The following is a 17039-nucleotide window of genomic DNA, read 5'->3' as shown; positions in this document are numbered from 1 at the left end:
TACACCCCTAGTCTATCCCTCCTACGTTATTTATGTTATTCCAGCTTTCTTAAGATGTTGTATTGTATTTGTATTTGTAAAAAAACTCACATTGTTATTGGAATCTGTAAGGGTTTGAACTAGACATCTTAGGCAAACGGTACATACGTTGTTTAGTTGACTCTAGATCCTTAAACAATTTTAAAACCCGGAATACGAGTACTGATTTTTGAACTTAAATAAGGATTAATCACGTTTTCAATAAGTTAAAGGGCTAAGAGATTTTTAAGGTCAAAATGGCATGAAAAATAAAAGAGAGGAAACAAATTGAACAATTTCTTTCAAAGTGAACACGTTTTTCTGGGTTTGAATCGGCAAAAATAAAGTATTTTGCGCCAGATCCCACATGACTTCTCTTTTAGAAGCAGACGGTCAATGAAAAATGTATAAACCTCAAAAACTGGATTTTTCAAAAAATGAGGAAAATGGATATGGGCGTTACCCAGAAAAACTGCAAACTCCTTTTTTAAATAAAATTATATTTTGCTCTAAAGCCCAATTCATTCTCAAAAGAACGAATTCAACGTATCTAATTCATAAAAAACCCTTTATAAAATGAAAAAAATGGTCAAAATATACCTGTAATTGTAAAGGTTTTAAGCAAGACGTTCTAAACGTATTATAAGTTGACCCGAGCCAAGTATGAGTTGAGCATGAATGGAATTATATTCGCTTGTTATTAAAAACATAACAATTTTATACTCTTTTATAAATTACATACACTGATATATAAAAGGAAATTATTTATCTGAATATTATAAGTCCAAACCTAAATAACCTATATGTAAAGGGGATATTTCCAATTCTTTTCAAAATGATATGCTAATGACAGATGTTATAAATGCGGGAATAAACACTAAATAAACAGTTCATGCAAATACTCATACATTGGAATTCGAAGGTCAACCGTATAGTACGGATCCTTAATACTAGGTGCCTAACACCTTCCCTAGGGGATCGCTAGAACTCTTACCTAGAACTTTGGATTACGAAGACTTTTTCACTGTATATGAATAAATCCTTCGAAACTGGTTTTCATAATTTCCTAAAAATTAGGTGGCGACTCTTTTAAAACAAAGTCCGAAAGAGCACCAACGAGTTCGGAGTAGCTTTCCGAGCGCTGACCCCGCCCGCGAAATGTGAACCATTACAGATGGAGACTCTACTGGGGACTTAAAGGTTCTAACCATAAGTATTCCAATATATTATGAGTATATTTGCTTTAACTGTTTATGTGTTTACTTTTTCGAAATTATTAACTGTCATTGCATGCATATCATAACTCCGCCACTCCTGGCATTTATTTTACACTTTGTTCCAAAGGAGACTTCGCGGAGCACACGGTCGTTCCTTCTTTATAAAACTAAAATATTTCTTTTGGAACCGTTATGAGGCGGGGTTGGTTCGCGATCGTCCAACAGCCCTAACGGTTCAGCTCCAGTTGTCCACTCGGGTTCCCGGTCTTTTGTCAAAAAAAAAAAAACCACTCTAGTGAAAATTGGGATAGAGCTGAGCCAAATCCCTACTGAACTAGAGCAATCACACTTAGACGAGCTTTGGGTTTCTCAGACCTACCTAAAGCTCATTAGGAGAGACCACCCTGTGTTCGGACAGTCTATGACCCGAATAGCACCGCATTTCATGTATGTGCTATGTGGAAGCATGTTTCTACCTATGTGATGAACCATTGATCCTGTGGGAATGGGGGAATCTTAATCGTGTTTTATTTTGTAGATGGAAGGCCGAATCCATTTTGACATAGTTACCGAGGCTCCGGACTTGTTAAGAGCTTAGTGGGAATGGTTAGGTGATACTTATCGAAGGACAATTAGCTTCACTCTAGGTCACCTACCCTCTATCATGACAATGAAGGGTCGTCCAGATCTAATAGAGGTATTGGCCGGGTATTGGGACGACAAAGAAATGTTGTTCCACTTCGGTGATATCAAAATGACTTTGACCCTAGAAGAGATTAGGGATGCCATAGACAACAATGGAACCTATCTAAGGAGACGACACAAGACAGATCACAACCTATTATTCCCACAAAGGCCCACCATCGACCAAATCATGAAATTTCTTGCATTGACTGAGGCGCCCTGGGCACGAGGGCCAACTGTAGCCTTTAGGGATCTGTATCGGAGTTTCGGGGATGTCACTGAATATACTCTATATCAAAGAGAATTCAAGAGTAGAGAAGAATGGGAAGCTGTCAGGCCTCTGGCGTTTGCCATAGCATTACTAATCACTATGGTATACCCAAAGAATGAGTCAGTGGCCGTAGACACCCGGGTGATCTACTTGGCCCATGCTATCCTCTATGGTATAACCAAGGATCAGGAAACCAAGTATTTCGACTTGGCACCCATCATCCTGGCAGACATTTTCCGGGCTTTAGATAAATGCCGAAACCATTTCCGATACTTCTAAGGGTTTAACATGTTGCTACAGTGGTGGGTTATCAAACACATCAACATGGCTAAAGGAGTCCAATACCTGAGCAACAACAACAAGATAGACCGCTTTACAAATTACTATCCAAACCTTGGTTAGATGTCCAAAGGGGCGTGGGCCTGTTTCTTTGCGGAGTTGACTGAAGACAGGATCCAGTGGATGTTCCATGACTTCATTTCTGAAAGCATAGTAGTTCAGGGCAAAAATTGCCCATTTGTTCCATTAGCGGGGGTTTGAGGAATCCGTCCTTATTATCCATCTAGGGTTTTAAGGAAATTTGATAGAAGGCATGTGATACCTCAGGTAGGGAACCCCGAGCAGTTCATCATTGAGCATACAGAGCAGAAAATCAAGAACGCTAGGGTAATCCTCAGGGAATGGAATGGTAGTGTAAGTTGGGGTCCAGACACTTTAGCGCCAGACAGGTTCGAGGCAGGATGCGACCCAGGGTATTATGAGTGGCTACAGGGACACTTGGCCCGTGCACCCATCCCAGGGCCCACACTGCCTCACGATGCCCAAGAAGAAGAGCGTTTGAAGGAATGTTTGGAAAGCACAGATGAGCATTTGGATAATATTTTAGAAGAATCAAACTCGGTGATAGTCAGGATGGAGATGTATCAAGCACGACTTCGGATTCAGACCACCCTTTGGAGGGTCAAGAAGGCCAAGACAAGTCCGGCTTCGACATCAGCCGCTGGAAGAGAACCTTGCTTATTTATTGCTTTATATCAAGCCCCATGTCGGCTTCATCATCTTTGTAATCCCTTCGGGGAAGATATTTTTATTATTATTAAATAATGATGATTTTTCAGGGCAATGGTTCATCTTCACAAATGGCACTTACGTGTTTCAAGCGATTAAGAGAGCCTTAACTCAAAAAGCCCTTAGGAACGCGAATAGTATAAATACCTGCAAATTAGATGAATACTTGCTACATGCCTACTTGCTATGTGTGTTATCATATATTAAAGCTTGAGTACAATTGATCCGATGATCTAAACCACATACCCCAAAGAAAAACCCCAAAACTTAAAACTTACCCGAATTTATCTCCACTAAAGGTTGACTTACAATGGCGAATTAAGGAGAACAAGAAGCACAGACTTTAGGAGAGACAGCTCAGATGCTGAGGGATAAGGTGCTACAAATGGAAAAGCACCTCTAGGAAATAGGAAAGAAAATTGAGGAAGTAGACAGATTGCTGGAAATGGTTGGGAACCCGCCAGAAGGCATACCCCAAGAGAAATATTATAGGAATGTCCCGAAAGAAGTAAGAGAATTGGTACTGAACTACATACCCTTACAGAGGAGGCTTGTGATGCCTAGAGAGAGGATCCCAGATGGAATGAATGAAAGCCAAGGAGTTAGATTAGACCCATGGGTGATGGAATCAAACCCGCAAGAGGAGTCAGAGCCACAACAGGAAGCCTCCGAACCCATTGAGGAAAAAGAACCAGAGGAGGAAGAAGAAGAGCCCAGGATATGGTGGAAGAAGAATCGGAACCTGTCGACATAGAGGTCGATGGAGAAGAGGAACCATTTGAGATGTTTCTCGAATTTCAAGACGAAGAAAATGATGTGAATGACGAATCGGACTAATATGCCCCAACTAACGAGGGATCTGACTTCTATGCACCCTCACCCATACTGGTGCCTGCGGCCTCTACTATGGCGTTAGAGAATTTCGGAAGGGCAGGCCCTTCCGAACTTGCCTGGTGGGGCATAGCCTTCAAAGCCCATTCCTCCCCATTCAGAGTGGCCCCAAGGCCCGTCACCTATAAGGAAGTATTCGAAAAGATTGTCGCCACGAGACTATCTTGCACCACTAGGGCTAGGTTGTCACTGCCCGAGTTGATGTAAGCATACAAAAGGTACCCGTTTCACCGTAACCAGGCAGGTTATACCCTGAATGAGTGTCTGGAGTTAAGGAAGAGAATTTGTATCTTGATCGATGATAGGATCATTGGGACTTTATTGGGGCTACGCACCCTGTTAGTCTATGACCCTATTATCCCTAGCGAAGGGGTCACCGCTAGTAGTCAGATTTGGCGATATGATTTCACGGTCTTCGACAAATCGTACGCCCGCATCTTCTCAATTTTGGCTACTATAATAAAGATTAGACCCGTGGAGCCTACCCACGAGCCCGCGCCATTAGGGCCTAACAGGAACTGTTAGTGTCAAGTTTTTATGATGACAATTTTATTTGTGCAACTAAAATAACTGAATCACACAAGGAACCAAAGAGTCCAAGGCAGCCCAAACGCGATGGGATTACAAGAGTCAACTGTTCAGGGGGAGCCTGCAAGGACAAGTCAACTGATCAGACGAGATAGGCTTACACAAGTGAAATCAGACGAGATGGGCTTACAAAAGTTGAACTCAATGAAAAACTTCCCAGCCCTACAATTGGATATTGCGATATTACAGATATTGTGGGGGCTGACAAGATACACTCCAGCAGTACAAAATCAGTTCAAGGAAGGAAAGAATATCTCCGCATTAAAGAAGGAATATTCTGGGCATGTAACGATCTTGATGACTGATTAATGCGACCTCATCACACAAGGAAAGAAGCAACAGCTCCAGCCTTATTCTTGGAAATAGGATCACTAATTCCTTTTTCCAAGGATAAAATCCCTTGGGTTGATTTCTCTGCGTGAAGAGCCTGACCACCCATAAAAGGGCTGCTTCACAAAAACAACAGTATGCTTAGTCTCATTACCGTAGTGCTCTGCTTTACTTTTCATAAATATTATATGTCTGAGTGATTTATAGTGTAATAAAAAACGAAAGGAGAGTTATAAATAGCTTGTGAGGCTTTGTATCAAAAATACTAAGAGTGATTTGAGTGTAGATGTAGGAACTCCATTCAAACCTCCATTGTACCAAATCTTTATACAAAGAGCTGCAGAGAACACCCTTGCAACCCAAGGGGACTGGACTAGGATTCACATTGAATCTAAACCAGTATAAAATACCTGTGTCATTTATCTTCTGTACTTTACTTTAGCATTCTCTGAGCAAACAGTCGACTACCAATTCAACCTAGTCGACTAACAGATCGAAAAATTTACAATTCACCCCCTCCCCCTCTTGCACTTTCAATTGGTATTAGAGCAAGGTCTCACTTTCAGTTGCTTAACCGCACGTGAGAAAAGATCAAATGGCTGGATATCAAATTCCTGGAGCAATATTACAAGATGGGCACTCCACAACAAGACCACCATACTTCAATGGGGAACACTATTGTCATTGGAAGGAAAGGTTTAAAATCTTTGTGCAGTCAACTGATTATCAGGCCTGGATTGTGATTAAGAAAGGACCTAAACCTATTCCAATAGCCGACACTGAAAACAAGGAAGATGCAGATACTTCGACAATTGATCTAGAATCACATGACATTACCAAGGAACAACAAGAGACACTGCAAATAAATGCCAAGGCAATAGCCTTGCTTTACTGCGCAGTAAGTGGAGAAGAGTATGCAAAAATTTCAAATTGTGACACTGCCAAAGAAATGTGGGATAAACTTGAGGTCACCTATGAAGGAACATCAAAAGTAAGGGAAACAAAAATTGATGCTCTAAGACACGACTATGAAGCCTTTATGATGAAGGACGATGAGAACATCAAATCAATGTTCACGAGATTCAGCAAGATCATTGGAGAACTCAAATCCCTTGGAGTAACTTATACAAACTCTCAACAAGTTAGAAAGCTTGTTAGAAGTCTGCCAAAGACTTAGGAAACCAAAGCAATTGTTCTTGAAGATGGAAATCTGATAGCATTTGAAAAGAATCACATTCAAAGATATCAGAAGGATGAAAAAAAGAAAGTGGTTGCTTTCAAGGCTCAAGTTGAAGAATCTGATGATGACTTTAAAGAAGAAGAAGTGGCCATGATTTCTAGGCATGTGATAGAAGCCACGAGAAGATCAAGAAATAATAGAAAAGGAAGCTCAAACTTTAGAAAAGGTAAGACTTCCACGGGGCAGCAAAAGAATGATGGAAAGTGTTGTGAATGTGGAAAATATGGCCATATCGCATCTGAATGTCCTGAGACTAGAAAGAAACCGACTAGAAGTTATAAAAAACAAAGGGCCTTCAGTAGCTGGAGTGAAGATGAAATTTCAGATGAAGAATCTGAAGAGATTGAAAATGTGTGTTTCATGGCTCTCGAAGGAGGCAGTAAGGTAAGCTCCCATCCCTGCTCTAAATGTGAAGAAACTCAAGAATTATTAGATCAAACTCTTATAGACCTGAATAATGTCTTTGATGAATATAGGAAACTAAAGAGAGAGAAAAAAGAATGGGAATCAAAATTAGAAATTTGCGAAAAAGAAAAAAATTCTATTCAAAATGAAGTTTACAATTTACAATCTAAAATAGATATTTTACTGAAACCCTCCAGTCAAAATTATGCCAAGTCAAACCAGTCAACTTACACATATATGTCCACTGGGAAAAAGTTCTTACCAATGACTAATAATTTGGAAGGGAAGACAACTGTTTTTTTAAAAACTGATCAGTCAACTAGAACCTCTAAGTCTACTGAAAGGAAGTCTGGAATATTTAGGCCAACAAATCCTCGTAAAGTTGAAGGAAAACCCTTTCAAACATGTTTTTGTTGTGGAAAACTTGGCCATGACTATCATAACTGTAGATTTCGTTTCTCCACTGCACCTGGTTGGGTATGGAAACCCAAGAAAAGTAAGTTTTTTTGAAACTAACCATCAAGGACCCAAGAACCCTTGGGTACCTAAACAAAAGTAAAAATTCTGTTTTGCAGGAACACTACAAGAAAGGGAGAAAGGGAAAATGGTATCTAGATAGTGCGTGTTCAAGACATATGACAGGCGACAAAAGTTTAATCAAATCAGTCACCGACTTTGATGGGGGATTAGTAACTTTTGGAGACAACTCAACTGGAACGGTAATTGGTATTGGTACTATTACTTTCGATAATTCTTGTGACATTTTAAATGTTTGGTTGGTAAAGGGACTTAAGTACAACCTTTAAGTGTAAGTCAGCTGTGTGACTCTGATCTTGAGATAAGGTTTAGTAAATCAGGGTGTGTCATAGAAGACTCCTCTGGGATAAAAATTCTTCCTGGAAGCAGAAACAAAAATATGTATACTTTGGACTCTATCAAAAATGCTACAGGTCATATATGTCTGGCATCAATGGGAGAAGATCCGTGGATGTGGCACAAGAAGCTTGGTCATGCCAGTATGTGCTTAATTGAAAAACTGGCCAGACATGATCTTGTAATAGGATTGCCAAAACTCAACTACACTAAAGATCATTTATGCGATTCGTGTCAAAAAGGTAAACAAACTAGAAACTCTTTTAGTTCAAAAGATATTGTGTCTACATCCAAGCCCTTTCAACTACTTCATATGGATCTTGTTGGTCCTACTAGAACTGCTAGCATTAGAGGAAAAAGGTATGCATTTGTTATAATAGATGACTTTTCTCGCTTTACCTGGGCAATATTTCTTGCTCATAAAGTTGATACTCTAAAGAATTTTAAGTTTTTTTATGAGAAAATTCAGCATGAAAAAGGATATTACATCACTTCTATCAGAAGTGACCATGGAGGAGAATTTGAAAATAAAGCTTTTGAAGAATTCTGCAATGACCAAGGGTACACACACAATTTCTCCTCACCTCGATCTCCACAACAAAATGGTGTGGCTGAACGAAAGAACAGAACCCTTCAAGATATGGCAAGAACAATGATCATAGAAACAAACTTACCACATCACTTTTGGGCTGAAGCGGTAAGTACAGCTTGTCATATTTTGAACAGATGTCTAATCAGACCAATTCTCAAGAAAGCTCCTTATGAGCTATGGACTGGTAAGAAACCAATATTAGCTACTTTCATCCTTTTGGATGTAACTGTTTTGTTCACAATAATGGAAAGGAAAATCTTGGTAAGTTTGATCCTTGAAGTGATGAAGGTATATTTCTTGGTTATTCCCCTACTAGTAGATCCTATAGAATTTTTAACAAACGTACTTTATCTATTGAAGAGTCTATTCATGTTGTATTTGATGATACTAATCACATGGCCGAGAAAAGAAAAATTACATATGAAGAAGACAGTCAAATACCTACTGCAGTGGTTACAAGACCCACTGAAGAAAAGACATCCTGTGAGTCGACTTCTGATACACCTCAGTCGACTGATGTTACTATTGGAACAGTTCCAAACGAATGGAGAAGCGAACCTAACTATCCAAAGAAATTTGTTATTGGAGACATAAATGAAGGGATGAAAACTAGAACATCTAGTAAAAATAATGTAAATCTGGCTCTTATCTCTCAATATGAACCAAAGAAAGTTAGTGATGCCTTAAAAGAAGAACACTGGGTAAAAGCTATGGAAGAGGAACTTGATCAATTTGAAAAGAACAAGGTATGGAATCTAGTTCCCAAACCTGAAAATGCTTCAATCATTGGCACAAAATGGGTATACAGGAACAAGCTAAATAAGGCCGGAGAAGTAGTCAGAAACAAAGCCCGACTTGTTGCTCAAGGATACTCACAACAGGAAGGAGTTGACTATGATGAAACTTTTGCTCCTGTTGCCAAGGTGGAATCCATTAGAATTTTGCTTGCGTATGCCTCTTTTAAAAAATTCAAACTTTTTCAAATGGATGTCAAAAGTGCTTTTCTAAATGGCTTCATTGAAGAAGAAGTGTATGTCAAACAACCGCCAGGTTTTGAAAATCTAAAATTTCCCTATCACGTTTTTAAATTAAGTAAATCTTTATATGGTCTTAAACAAGCCCCTAGGGCATGGTATGATCGTTTAAGCTCATTCTTGGTAAGTCACGGCTTCTTCCGAGGAAAGATTGGTACAACTCTTTTTATTAAACGATCCTCTTTAGGGAATCTCATTATACAAATATATGTTGATGATATTATTTTTGGAAGCTCTAACCCCTCTATGTGCAAGGAATTCTCTGACCTTATGCAAAGCGAGTTCGAAATAAGTATGATGGGAGAATTAAAATTCTTCTTGGGACAACAAATCCATCAAACTAACAGTAGAGTATTTATATGTCAAGCAAAGTATGCCACAGAACTCGTTCAAAAATTTGGAATGTCTGACTCAAAAGCTATGGGAACTCCAATGAGTCCTACTTGTACTCTTGATAAGGATGAGATAGGAAAACCTGTTGATGAAACTAAATATCGTGGTATGATTGGATCGTTGCTTTACCTAACTGCTAGTCGACCAGATATTATGTTTAGTGTGTGCAGGTGTGCTATTCCAAGCTGCTCCAAAGGAATCTCATCTTACTGCTGTCAAGCGTATTATTAGATACCTTCATGGAACAACTAACTATGGTTTATGGTATCCTAACTCCAACGATTTTACACTTGAAGGTTTTTCAGATGCAGACTTTGCAGGTGATAAAGATGATAGAAAAAGTACCAGTGGTACTTGCCAGCTTCTAGGAAAATCTCTTATTTCCTGGAATAGCAAAAAACAGGGATCAGTCTCTCTCTCTGCCGCTGAGGCTGAATACATTGCTGTTGGTCAATGTTGCACACAGTTAATTTTGATGTCTTATCAACTAAGTGATTATGACTTTTTTTTTAAACCTATAAAAATTTTCTGTGATAATTCGAGTGCTATCTGTCTGTCCAAAAATCCCGTGCATCATTCTAGGGCCAAGCATATAGATATTAAGCATCATTTTATCAGAAATCATATTGCTCAAGGAGATTTCTAAATAGTTTTTGTTAACACTGAAAGCCAGCTTGTTGATATTTTTACTAAACCTCTTCTTGAAGAACGTTTCGGTATGCTAAGAAGATCTTTGGGAATTATTGATCAATCTGTCTAATTGTTTAGTAATCCATGCCATAATTTTCGGCTATTAAAAATCCTTTCCATAAATTGTATTTTCATTCCCATGATGACCGGCCCATCTTCCCATGTTTTACTTTCTTACCTTCCCCATAAAATCGTTTCCTACATATCCCCATAAAATCTTTTCCCTTTCCCCTTTTCGTCTTCATCTCCTTTCCCCACCAAACCCTCCTCTCTGTGTCTCATCTCTTCAATGGCGAAAGCTCATAAAACCCACCTTCTCTCCACCCGCCAAAGTTCCAGGCTAAAGGAAATTGGTAAGAGCCTCTCTACTGCTCCTAATGACTCAAACTCCGGCGACTCCTCTTCCTCTGACACCTCCGACTCCGTTCCAATTTGCAATCTTGGCAAGCGAGATTTTGCTGATGCTGCATGTTCAACCTCCTCCAAGAAACCCAAAACCATCACTGATAAACCCCTTGATCTTCGCAAAATATTTTGGGATGACCACCACCAAGAACTCTTCTCGTCTCTTGAAGACAAAACCATTGTATCTGGTAGGATTGTTGATCTTGACCATATGCTTTCTCTGTGTTGTAAGATAAAACACTTATTTGTCTATCAAGGTTGGGAAATTTTTTTCACAACCCCTCCTCATGTGTATGACACCCCTGTTCGTATATTTTATACAAATCTCCGGTCCTCTAAGGCTAATGAACTCGAAACCATGGTCCTTGGTACCCACATTGTATTAAATTGCTCTGTCCTTGATTCTATTCTTGGTTGCACCTATTCTGGGTTTTCCGAACTTCCAAAAAATTCCTGGCCTGAATCTCTTGAGGTTTCCTTTGATGATGTTAAGAAAACCCTTTCAAATTCCACCTCTGTCCCTGCTCAAATTGGTCCATCTAACATCTCTTTTGAGGCTCGTGGGTTAGCTCATATGGTTGCGACTACTACTGTTCCTCGTGCTGGGTCCTACTCTACTATCTCCCAGCGTGATGCCATCTTTGCTTTTTGCCTTCACTCCAAGAAGAAAATCAATTTGTCCTCCATAGTCATCAACTACATGATTGAGTGTGCGTCAAATCCTTCTAGCCTCCCATATGGTATGCTCATCTCTCACATCCTTGAAGTCCACAAAATTGACTTAGTCGACTATCCCATTACTCTCGTTAAGCAGTGTTACAAGTCTAGGGCGTTTGGTAGCATGGGGTATGTCTTGAGCAATGAATCTTGGGTGCTAAAGGAGGTCTATGATGCATCTCAACCTGGTCCCTCCACCAAATTGAAAAAATCCGATCCTTCTGTCGTCTCTGCTGAATGTTATGCAGACCTTCTCTCCAAACTGTCCTCTATGGATGAGAAAATTGAGTCCATCAAAGACTTAATGGCATCCACTCGGTTTCAAGTCGAGAAAATTCGCGATACGACAAAGGAAACGGGTATTGATGTCTCTAAGCTGCGGGTTAAACTGGATGCTGTGATAAAGGAAGCTGTCAAATTGTCTGCCAAGCTTCAAGCCAGTGTTGGTGCCATGCCTGAACGGCTCACTACTCCGTTGACGGAAATGAAAAGGATGCTATTGTAAGTACCTTGGCTTATTTCCTTCGTCGTCCCGTGTACCGACACCAGGAGTAGTTCTTTTAAATCTAGTTATCTTTTGTTCTGTTTAAACAATGTTTTTTGTAGACCTTAAGGTCATTTGTTTTGTTTGTGTTGCATTTTGGTTTACTCTTTTTGTGCTGTTTGTTTTCTAAGCCTATATATTATATGTGTCTGTGCCTATATATTTTTTATGTGTCTATTTTTTGAGGGATTCCAAAGGGGGAGAAATAGACAGTCAACTGATCAAGCTTATCAGGGGGAGCCTCCACCTATTTAGGGGGAGCATCCGCCACAGGGAAGTTGACTACATCTCATTTAAAATTGTCATCCTCAAAAAGGGGGAGATTGTTAGTGTCAAGTTTTTATGATGACAATTTTATTTGTGCAGCTAAAATAACTGAATCGCACAAGGAACCAAAGAGTCCAAGGCAGCCCAAACGCGATGGGATTACAAGAGTCAACTGTTCAGGGGGAGCCTGCAAGGACAAGTCAACTGATCAGACGAGATAGGCTTACACAAGTGAAATCAGACGAGATGGGCTTACAAAAGTTGAACTCAATGAAAAACTTCCCAGCCCTACAATTGGATATTGCGATATTACAGATATTGTGGGGGCTGACAAGATACACTCCAGCAGTACAAAATCAGTTCAAGGAAGGAAAGAATATCTCCGCATTAAAGAAGGAATATTCTGGGCATGTAACGATCTTGATGACTGATTAATGCGACCTCATCACACAAGGAAAGAAGCAACAGCTCCAGCCTTATTCTTGGAAATAGGATCACTAATTCCTTTTTCCAAGGATAAAATCCCTTGGGTTGATTTCTCTGCGTGAAGAGCCTGACCACCCATAAAAGGGCTGCTTCACAAAAACAACAGTATGCTTAGTCTCATTACCGTAGTGCTCTGCTTTACTTTTCATAAATATTATATGTCTGAGTGATTTATAGTGTAATAAAAAACGAAAGGAGAGTTATAAATAGCTTGTGAGGCTTTGTATCAAAAAGACTAAGAGTGATTTGAGTGTAGACGTAGGAACTCCATTCAAACCTCCATTGTACCAAATCTGTAAACAAAGAGCTGCAGAGAACACCCTTGCAACCCAAGGGGACTGGACTAGGATTCACATTGAATCTGAACCAGTATAAAATACCTGTGTCATTTATCTTCTGTACTTTACTTTAGCATTCTCTGAGCAAACAGTCGACTACCGATTTAACCTAGTCGACTAACAGATCGAAAAATTTACAATTCACCCCCCCTCTTGCACTTTCAGGAACGAATTTTGCTTGTATCATACTGGAGCTATGGGGCATGACATAAAAGAGTGTTACGCATTCAAGCTCGAGCTAGAGCACAAGATCAGTACAGGAGAGATCTTGGTCATCCTCCCACCACAGTATTGAGAAGAAGGAAAAATGAGAGAGCGAGTTTGTAAGGACAACGACTCGCAGAGTTATATTTTTCGGTAGAAATTAGGTGTCCCCATTTTTGCATATAAAAATTACCCCCTCCCCCATAAATATTGTACGGAACGCGCCGACCTGATGTTCCTATGGAGAGATACACGGGAAACCCTAGCCGGGCCTGGTCTGGGGATGTCTTAGTTAGGGTTAGCCCAAAGAATATTTAGGGAAAGTGTATATCCTTCTTTTGCAAACGAACTATGATAGGGCCTGATTTCCCCTGGTGGGATACGTAGATAGTCTACGTAAGACTCGACCCCTATATAATATAAATTATAATTCCCCCCTCCACCCCCCTCCCCTACCCCCATTTGTTTGAATTTTGTAACATGAAAGGGTTTGCAAAAGTAAGTCAGCCATAAAGCCCATTGGACTGAGATCCGCCCAAATATAAAAGGCCCATAAACGTCCGAACCTTTAGAACAAAAGGTAAAAAATATTCAAACTTTAATATATGACTTTATGTGGTATGAGCGTTTTAAATATCAATATGTGATATCTTGCCTTTCTATTTTATGTTAAGTAATTAGCTTTGTCTACTGTTGAGTTATTCTTATCTAAATAACGAGGCCGATTAGCGTAGTACCGAAAGCTGGCATACTTCATGAGATCCAAAGAAGCGTTAGCATCCCTCTCAGATAAAGGAAAAAGCAAAGATGATTGGTACACCCGATAATTGAAATGAGCTCGTTCTTCGTAATGGAGATACCCAAGACTCACAACAAGTATCGTCTCAAGAAGATATGATTGCAACATTACTAACTGCTATCACGGACCTCCAAGAAAAGGTGGCTAGGAATGAGACAACCAATGCGAACTAGGATGCCTCGACGGAGGAAAGGAAGCCTCCTTCTCCCTTCCCTTCACTGAGCTCTCCAATGCCCGGTCACTTTCCTATACACCCACCAGGGACCATCCCACCTCCATTATGCTCCACCAACCCAAACCATGCTGGTCCTTCCTACCGCACCCCAGCACTAACAAAGTACACTCAAATCCCAGGGACCACTCACTCAATCCCTTCCTACCAGGTTCATCAGCCGGTTTTCGTTAATCCAACGAACCAAATACGTGTTTTAGCTCCACCAACTGGGCAAACCACCACTGCCCTTCTCAACCATACTACCCACCAAGTATCTTTTTTCACTCCAAGCATCCCAAGTGAATTCTCCCTAGGGCATAAAGAGCTAGATGATTACGAAGAAATGGAGAAGGACTGGAGGGCCGAATAGGATAAGCGCAAAAGAGATATGGAAAAGAAGTACTAGAGAGATCCAACAAGTTCGCAAGGAAGGCTATGGGCCTCAGATATGACGAACTGTGCATTCATCCAGATTTGAACATGCTAAGAGGGTTCAAAATCCTAAAGTTTAAATTTTTTAATGGGACAGGGAATCCCAAAGCCCACCTCCAGTCCTACTGCGACCAATTGGTCGAAGTTAAGGAAAATAAACCTCTGATTATGCAACTATTCAGTCATAGTCTGACCAGACAAGCCACTGGGTAGTTCACAACTCAAGATATGCACCAATGGCTCACCTAGGAGGACATGGCGGAATCCTTCATGGAAAGATTTCGCTTTAATGTTGAAATAGTACCCGACTGCAGCTACCTTGAAAAGGTCAAACATAAGTCGATAGAAAACTATAGAGAATTTGCCAGCAGGTGAAGGGCCGAAGCAGCCCGTGTGCAGCCACGAATGTGTGAGAGAGAGCTAGTCTCCATGTTTATTAGGTCCCAGGTGCCGGATTTCAATGACAGAATGTTGTCCATGGGTAGGAGGCCATTTGCTGAGTTGGTCAAAATGGGAGAGGACATAGAAGATGGTCTCAAATCCGGGAAAATAGTCAGTGTCTTTAACAAGGCATCTGGACAAGCTACGACAGGAATCTTTCGTAAGAAGAGAGAGGACGTGACAAGCATATCCCACATTCCAAATCCAATCCCAAAAGAACCATAATCCTCCCACATAACTACGCCCATCATAAATTATTCCACACCTACATATAATCTAACACCTGTGTATTACGCACAGTCAAGCTTCACTAACACTATACCAGCTTACACGGCTCCGCCAGTGTCCGTGTGTCCACTCCTACTTACCAAACACTACCAGAACAAACCTATCAACCGTCACCTCAATAAAATTACCGCCCATTACCAAATAACCCACCACAAGCATATCAACCACCTCAGAATTATCAAAATCAAACACCACCCCCAGCATATAATGCTCCACGTTTGAATTTCGAGAGAATGCCTGTAAGAGAATTCACGACACTTCTCGAGCCTAGGGCTTGGCTCTTCGAAAGGCTATTGGCGGCGGGCCTGATCCAAAAGATCCCCCTAAAATCAGCACAGCTGGGGAACAAATTCTACAGGGATGATCAGACTTGTGCCTATCATTCAGGAGGAAATGGGCACAACACAGAGGACTACATAAATCTCAATTACAAAATTCAGGATCTGATCGACAAAAGGGAAATCGCATTGGAAATTGCAGCTCCCAATGTGAACACAAAGCCGTTACCCAACCATGGAAACAATGGAGTCCATATGATTGAGAGGGACGAGGACTGGGAAGCTTGTAGAGAATTGGTAGAAGAGTTGGAAGAATTAGAAGATAAGAAGAAGCCGAATATGGACGAAACTGAGGTGATCAACCTCGGTGACGAAGTGGATGTCAAAGAGACACGAATCAGTGCTCACTTGGGAGCTCTATAGAAAGAAGAGCTCATAGCTATGATGAAGGAATATGTGAATGTCTTCGCCTGGTCATACGCAGATATGCCGGGATTGATCACTGAAATAGTGATGCACATATTACCCATCAAGGAGGGTTTTGCCCCAGTTAAGCAAAAGACGCGAACATTTAAGCCAGACATGAGTATCAAGATAAAGGATGAAGTAGAAAAACAGATCAAGTCTGGAATAGTGGAGGTGACGTCTTACCCCACTTGGGTCGCCAACATAGTGCCAGTACCCAAATGGACGGAAAGATTCAGATCTGTGTGGACTACTTCGATCTCAACCGGGCTATTCCGAAAGACAACTTTCCTCTTTCAAACATCCATATTTTAATAGACAGTTGCGCCAAGCCCGAGCTGCATTCATTCGTGGATTACTTCGTCGGGTACCATCAAATACTCATGAGCGAAGAAGATGCAGAAAAAACATCATTTATTACCCCTTGGGGAGTTTATCATTATAGGGTAATGCCGTTTGGCCTAAAAAAACGTCGGCGCTATATACATGAGAGCTATGACTACCCTTTTCCATGATATGAAATTGAAGTCTATATGGACGATGTCATCATAAAATCAAGGGAAACCTTAGAACATACCGCATACTTGCGCAAGTTCTTCGACAGACTTCGCAAATTCAATCTGAGGCTAAATCTTACGAAGTGCACATTTGGAGTGCTTGCGGGTAAATTGCTAGGATTCATAGTTAGCCGCAGGGGTATTAAACTGGATCTGACCAAACTTAAAGCAATTCAGGAGTTTCCACCTCCCAAGACTAAGAAAGAAGTCATGAGTTTCTTGGGAAGGTTAAACTACATTGGCGGTTCATAGCACAGTTAACTGTGATTATGGAGCCAATTCTTAAGTTGCTCAAGAAAGACGCTCCCAC

This window comes from Lycium barbarum, chromosome 4, assembly GCF_019175385.1.
Source record: "Lycium barbarum isolate Lr01 chromosome 4, ASM1917538v2, whole genome shotgun sequence".
In the NCBI taxonomy this organism is placed as follows: Eukaryota; Viridiplantae; Streptophyta; class Magnoliopsida; order Solanales; family Solanaceae; genus Lycium; species Lycium barbarum.
Note: the sequence above shows the minus strand (reverse complement) of the source record.